This window comes from Sinohyriopsis cumingii, chromosome 2 (genome assembly GCF_028554795.1).
Source record: "Sinohyriopsis cumingii isolate HCF-2022 chromosome 2, ASM2855479v2, whole genome shotgun sequence".
Classification (NCBI taxonomy): domain Eukaryota; kingdom Metazoa; phylum Mollusca; class Bivalvia; order Unionida; family Unionidae; genus Sinohyriopsis; species Sinohyriopsis cumingii.
The window spans coordinates 162,909,100-162,915,824 of record NC_142962.1 but is presented as its reverse complement, the minus strand read 5'-3'; positions in this window follow the sequence as shown (position 1 = coordinate 162,915,824).

Sequence of the window (6,725 nt, the reverse complement as noted above, 5' to 3'; positions counted from 1 at the left end):
TGCAAGCGAATTTTATGATTAAGTAAAAAACAAGAATGTTTCTTTGCAAAAGCCTGCTCTAGATATTCTTATTACCATAACTAAAACATATTTTATGTCGCGTGAAATTCTATTCTATAATTATGATTTGGACCTCCGGATTCTGATACCACTCTGTATATAAGAAAAGACAAATTGAAGACAACTCAGAAAAGCAACCAGTTAAATAACGTTGTGTGAATATATGAAGTTCAATGACATTGCAACGCAATTAACACAAAGACATATGACTTGGAAAACGTGAACTCTGCGGAAGAATGTGATACGATGAACATTGTAAATCACATCTGCTCGTTACTATCACGTTGGCAGCGAAGTCTTGCCAGCACGAATGTGAAACTGCGTTGCAAAAAAGCGCAACGATGTCTTCGAGGAAAAGGACAATGACATCAATGAGATAATATCCAAGATTAAAACAACTGCGGTTTTCTATTCTAGTAAAGTAATTCAATGCCAGAATAAGCAATTAGGCAATGGTTTCTCCACTATATATGGCTATGCCTACTGTAAGTCAACTTAAATAATCCGCGTGAGAACGTGGACTAAGGATACCGAGAGTTTATTCAAAGGCAGGTGTACTTACACTATTGGGTATTGCTCTAGATGAGCAGTGTCCAACAGTAAGGCAACTTCGGTAAACAGCAGCGCAGTTACGAATTGAAATTATTTTACAAGCCAAGCGTGCCTACACCACTCGGATTGTCGGTGATGAACAAGACAATCATCGTATCGCTTCCGCGTTTGTACATCAATAAGCCCAAACCTCCACATTCAAGTTGTGCCGGCGCTATGGTGATTTCGAAGATCACCAGGCAATTATTCCATGCGCATACAAACTTAGGAAAGATGATGCGAAGAGTCTCTCAAATATGCATCCGGTATTCGTATTAAAATTACAGCACTCGGTCACCTCCGTATGCAAGATGAACATTCCTCTCGTTGCAGACTTTTTCTAAGCCGTTTTCCGCCGCGAAAATATTATGATCCAACAATGGGCTTGAACGGCTGTGCAGACTTTTCGCACTGGTGTCCGCGTTGTCTTGAACCATGAAGACACAGGGGCCATCAATGGTTGAATCTATAATGGTTCTGCATCAATCCGTGGGCAGCTTGACACTTATATGCTCAGAAGGTTCAAGTATGTTCAAACCGGTCGTTGACAAACGCAAGAAATGATGACAGTCGGCTTTTTGAATGGGCCTGTCTTATCGGCGATGTATCTTACGGAAGATCATACAAATCAGCCTGGACAATTCCGACAGCACCTGGATGAACTCGTGTTGGGTAACATTCCATGTACAAATTTCTGACCCCACACTGAAAACATTTAAGAACTCAACTCCAGTCTCGCCGTTAATGCGTTCCCTTGGAACAAAGACTTTTGTGTGAAACGATTACTCACCGTGGCAAGCAAAGCCTCCACTTACGGGCGGATCAAGACTGATCTGCTGTTACTGAGTAACATGGATAGTTCATAGGCGCAGCTTTATTAGGTGTGGATAAAGGAATTTCCCCGAAATGTCTGCAGGCAAAACAAGCACAAGGGTAAACGTTTCCATGTCGACAGCTCCTGCATATATTTAGCATCCAGGAGTAGCTCGACAAGTATGATTTTCACTGCGGACCAGTCATTGAGAAGTCACAGCGGCGTCATGCCAGACCCTGGTAAGAATGTTTTTGAAGTCACCACGGTGAAGCAGAAGATGTGTATCCCTAATATTATGTATGCTGATTTCGAATATTTAAGTGTTCCCGTTAACGAGCAGAGGTCGTCGGTGAAAATTTCACTGCCCGACGCCAGTCCATAGGTTAAATGTAAAACAACACAAGTTGCCGAATAGGTTCCATTCAGGTTTTGCTACATGTATATATGATGTGATGGAGCAGATGAGCCGCCAATGTTATACCACGGACAGGACTCATTTGAGATGTATATTAAATCGCTCGAAGTTACGGCAAATTCGACGTGGGTACACGAGAAAGCTTGCCAGTAGCTCCTCGTGGGTCGGTTCTTCTTTCCGGGTTTTCCTGGGTTCTTCCTCTTCCATTTATACTTGCTGCCATGTATAGCCTATATTGTGCTGAAAAATGTCTTTAAACCATATAACAACAACAACAACAACAACAACAACGGCAAATTGGATTCCACAAAAGCTCTCCTGGCCCGCAGACATGATTATGACCCTTGATAACATTCCTGAGTTTACCAAAGTCACTCATTGTGCATCCGTGAAGGGAGTTCTTAGCTCTACCGATGAGGTAGGAAGCCACTCATTGTGCATCCGTGAAGGGAGGTCTTAGCTCTACCGATGAGGTAGGTCACTGGAGAGGAGTCGCACACAGTGCATACAACCTAGAGTTCGGGCAGAATATCTCTAAACTATTTCAGAAAACTTTATTTTGAAATTTAAATTCACTTTGTTTCAGAACTGTCTAAGCCCCATGTATTATCTCACTTATTTTGAAAAATAAATAGTTAGACCAACAAACTTTCACAATGTCATCAAAAGTGTCGAATTTTATTTTAAATCCTACACAAGAAAGGTTAGAGTCTTTGAAAAAGGATGAATTACTTCATCTTGCCAGACCATATGAACATACTGAGGCGACGCCATATTTAACGAAGCAAGAAAAAAATAGTTTGGTCCAATATTTGGTAGAAAATAATGTTCTGAATAAGTCTATATCAGGCTCTAGCATAAAGAAATATAATTATAATTAAATAATGTCCAGCTTTAGAAGGAGGAAATAGAAAGACCAATGCAGTTGAAGAGGATATATATATATATATATATATATATATATATATATATATATATATATGGAAACCCCCCCAAAAAAAAGCAACAACATACTAATTAAATATATGCAACAAGTGCTTGTAGCTTTTGATTGCCTAAATGTTGTATATATACTCGTAACTGTTCTTTGCTTACATGTTGGCTCGTGATGCTTACACATGGTTATGGATAGGTGTGCCAAGTATTTTTTGTATGGTCTGTCACTGAGCAGCAGGGAATGCGAACAACCTCTAATTGGTTCACCTGTATTTTCGCAAATTAAGCCTTCCTACGAGAACGCAAAAATCGTTTAAAAAAATGCGATATCCAACGTAAAACAACTCCGTCGATGACAAATTGGTTTACCTGTTATCGCCGGTATGTTTTTCGAAGGAAAAATACGCGATCGTCGGTGACAATTTGGAGGCGCGCCTCCCTGCTGCTATTATCCAAAATTTTTATCTAACCCGATTCGATACCGTGTTCTAGGATAGTGTAAATTTATTGTTATAAATCCGTGTGGGGTTGATTGAGCACAACTAAAGAAATTTTAAAATTTATTCATGTCCATAACACCGCTACACCAGGTCTGATGAATATTTCGTAACGTGTGAGTATCAACTCCGTTAAAGACAGTAAGAATATTACAGTTATCCTTGATCACTTTAGGAATTTGTGTATACCGCTGGGTTACATAAATCACATCTGTGTTTTTGTGTCTGCCTCTGGAAAATATCCTGGCAGGATTCGATTGTTTATCCAACATGACATCATCGTACAAGACTAAATTATTAATAAATCCATCAATATCATCAATACTTGGCGCTTCATTAATGTCAGTTATAAATTCAACAACATCATCTCCGCATTCATTTAACGATTTTGCACTTTCATTAAAATCTTTTAACACTTTGTAGCATCGTTGATCGTCCACAGATGGAGCTACCAAATACAACTTATCCCACTTCATCCACTTCATTATTAAATTAAGTAACAACTGTGTCTTACCACTTCCAGATGGTCCAATTATAATTGCACGGACTGAATTTGGTAGCGCTGCGTGATGCTTAACTGGTTCTCGTTTCCTTGTTGCACAAAAGTCAGTGATTTCCATTAGATATAATATAATATAAATATGGATCTATATTGTGTAAAATGTAGAGCACGTATCCCAACAACAGATACAACAACTGTTACAACAAAAAATAACAGATCCGCACTTACAGGCAAGTGTGAACGATGCGGTACAAAGAAATTTAAATTTATCTCCACTGACAAGTCAGTGCAGTCAGGTGATAAACCAAAGCCAAGTAAAAAACAAAACGAGGAGGTGATATTGCAGCAAAATTAACAAAATTACCAGGGACTCCATGGGCTAAATATCCAGGAGAAAAACATCTTCCAGGATATAATTACTGTGGTCCTGGAACCAGACTTGATATCAGACTTGATGACCAAGATCAACCAAAACCAGGTGAGTATCCGATAAACGATATTGATAAAGCGTGTCACGCGCATGATGTAGCTTATAAAGTAAAAATCTACAAGATAGGCATCTCTCGGATGTTAAATTAATTCACGCGCTAAATTCCATCACTGATAAATCTTTCAAGGAGAGGTTAGCTAGTTGGTTAATAAAATCCGCAATGAAAGGTAAATTAGCGCTAGGTGCTGGTAATTAATTATAATGGAGTCGATTTATTATTCCCCAAGAGGATACTGGAGGGGTAGCGCAGCAATTAGTAAACTCGCTGAAGCAGCAAAAGTCACACGTGATACTGCAGCAGATTTGTTATCCAAAGAGGCAATATGGCAAATTTATCTACCGCGCCCTAAGAAAATTAATTTTGCACATTTCAATGTTAGTGTGCCAAATGAAGTTCATCAAGCTGATATATATAGTCTGGAGAGTTTATTTCGATGGCAGAAGACAGTGTTGGTTCATGAACGGTTATTGTTATCTTGGATTCTTTTCCTGTGATATTTTTTATTCGACGTTGTAATTCCTCATTGATTTCTTTGATTTGATAAGACCCGGTTGGTAACCAAATGACGTTCCAGTCGGGAGTGCCATCTTGTTTATTTTTCCACGCAAACACAAACGAATTATTTGCTGGTAATCCACCGAACGATTTTGATCTAATATTTGGCCAACTGTAATATATTCGTAATTGTGCTAATGCGATCTCGTTTACTGGAATCGCAGTTGGAAAATTAATACTAAATTCTGGTTCAGTCGAGATTACTGTTATCAAAGAAGTTTTCACGGGGTTTGTATTCGCGACTGTCTGATATGTATTTGCAGCTATCTGTTGAAGTAATTCTGTCATTATTTATCTTTTGTCTTTTCAAATGACTGGTGTAGTCTTCGTACAACTTAACCATTAGCGCGAATTCGGAATCTGATATTGCTGTATCGTCGAGGCTTGATGGTATCAGCGACGATAATTTCGAGTAGGCGCTCGTGGCCGCGTTGTTTAACCTGTCATATTCGTTTAATTTTGTGCTCGCGCATGAAGATATTTTTTTCACGATTATATTAAAAACACATGCAATTGCCGCTGATGATGAAACGGTAATTGTTACTGCGATTATTGGTGTTAGCGCTGATAATACTACTGCGGCGGATAAAACTGTCGCGGATACTGAGTATACTATAGCATCCAACACGATTACACGCCGGTTGTATTTTTTTACTTTTATGGTGCATTTGTCAGTGGTATTTTTTAACTCTGACTGCCATTCGCGTACTTGATCGTATCTATATTGCTGCGCATCTAATGTTGTCGTTGACTCTGACTTTACTTTTAACGCCATTATTTACATTACGCGGTAACCAGTTGAGGCGTTTCAGCTACAAATTCCAAACACCACCAGTAAGACGTTGCGGTTAATTTCTTATCAGCTGCTTCCAGTATAAATGTTTCTTCGGTTTCCTTGTTTAATATGATAGCCACAACCCCGGAAAACTTGTCGGTGGAATGTCGCCAGGGATACGTTGTAAATATCTCAAATTTAGCGGCACTGAACACAGACAACCTGTACACACCAGTGACTGTTGCGGTATATTTGATGGTATTATTTTGTTTAGACCATGTTGCGAATCCAGATGATACCGTGTATACTATGTTGGTAATATGCCCGGGAGTAACTCCAGATGGGATTTTAATCAAACTGGTTTTGTTAACGATATCAGGAATCCCACTTACGATATCCTGCTGTGTTTCTTTGATCGTGTCGATGTTAGTTTTGATATCAGAAAGTTTGATATCAGAGGTGGGCGGAGTACCAAAGAATTCCTCTGCGGTTTCATTAATTTTTCTAAAGTTTCTGCGAAGATTTGCAAACGCGTTGACGTGAACGTCATACTCGGCCTGCAACGTGGATAATTTACCGTCAACGGTGTCAACATAATTTTTTGTCGCGGCATCTTCCGGGGATGTTGGATCTCTTAAAACCACTATTTTGTTTCCGTTCATGCTGAGTTCACCTGTCATTGTATCACCAGTCTTTTTTACGCGTTCCCCTGCAGCTTTCTGCGTATCATCTCTTAACGCCGCGATTGATATCAGCGAATCCTTGATTTTTCCGCTGTCAGTGAACACAGGGATGTTACCCGGAGTAGCTCCAATAACCCTACGAATTATTTCATGCCATTTGATATCGCTGGTTTTTAGTTTTCCGTGTCTGTCCTGAAAAATAACAACCTCATCTGGGTCTATCGCGGATAACGATAAAAGATTGTCGATTTCATCCTTGGTCGCATATTTTGATAAATCTATATCGGTGCGCTTCACTTTTCTGTTGAGAAGAGATCTTCCGTAAATATCAACCATTATTCTTTAACGATTGTTTAAATCGACCCGCGGTATACTCGTGCACGACTTTGTGAGGTGGTTTGATTGA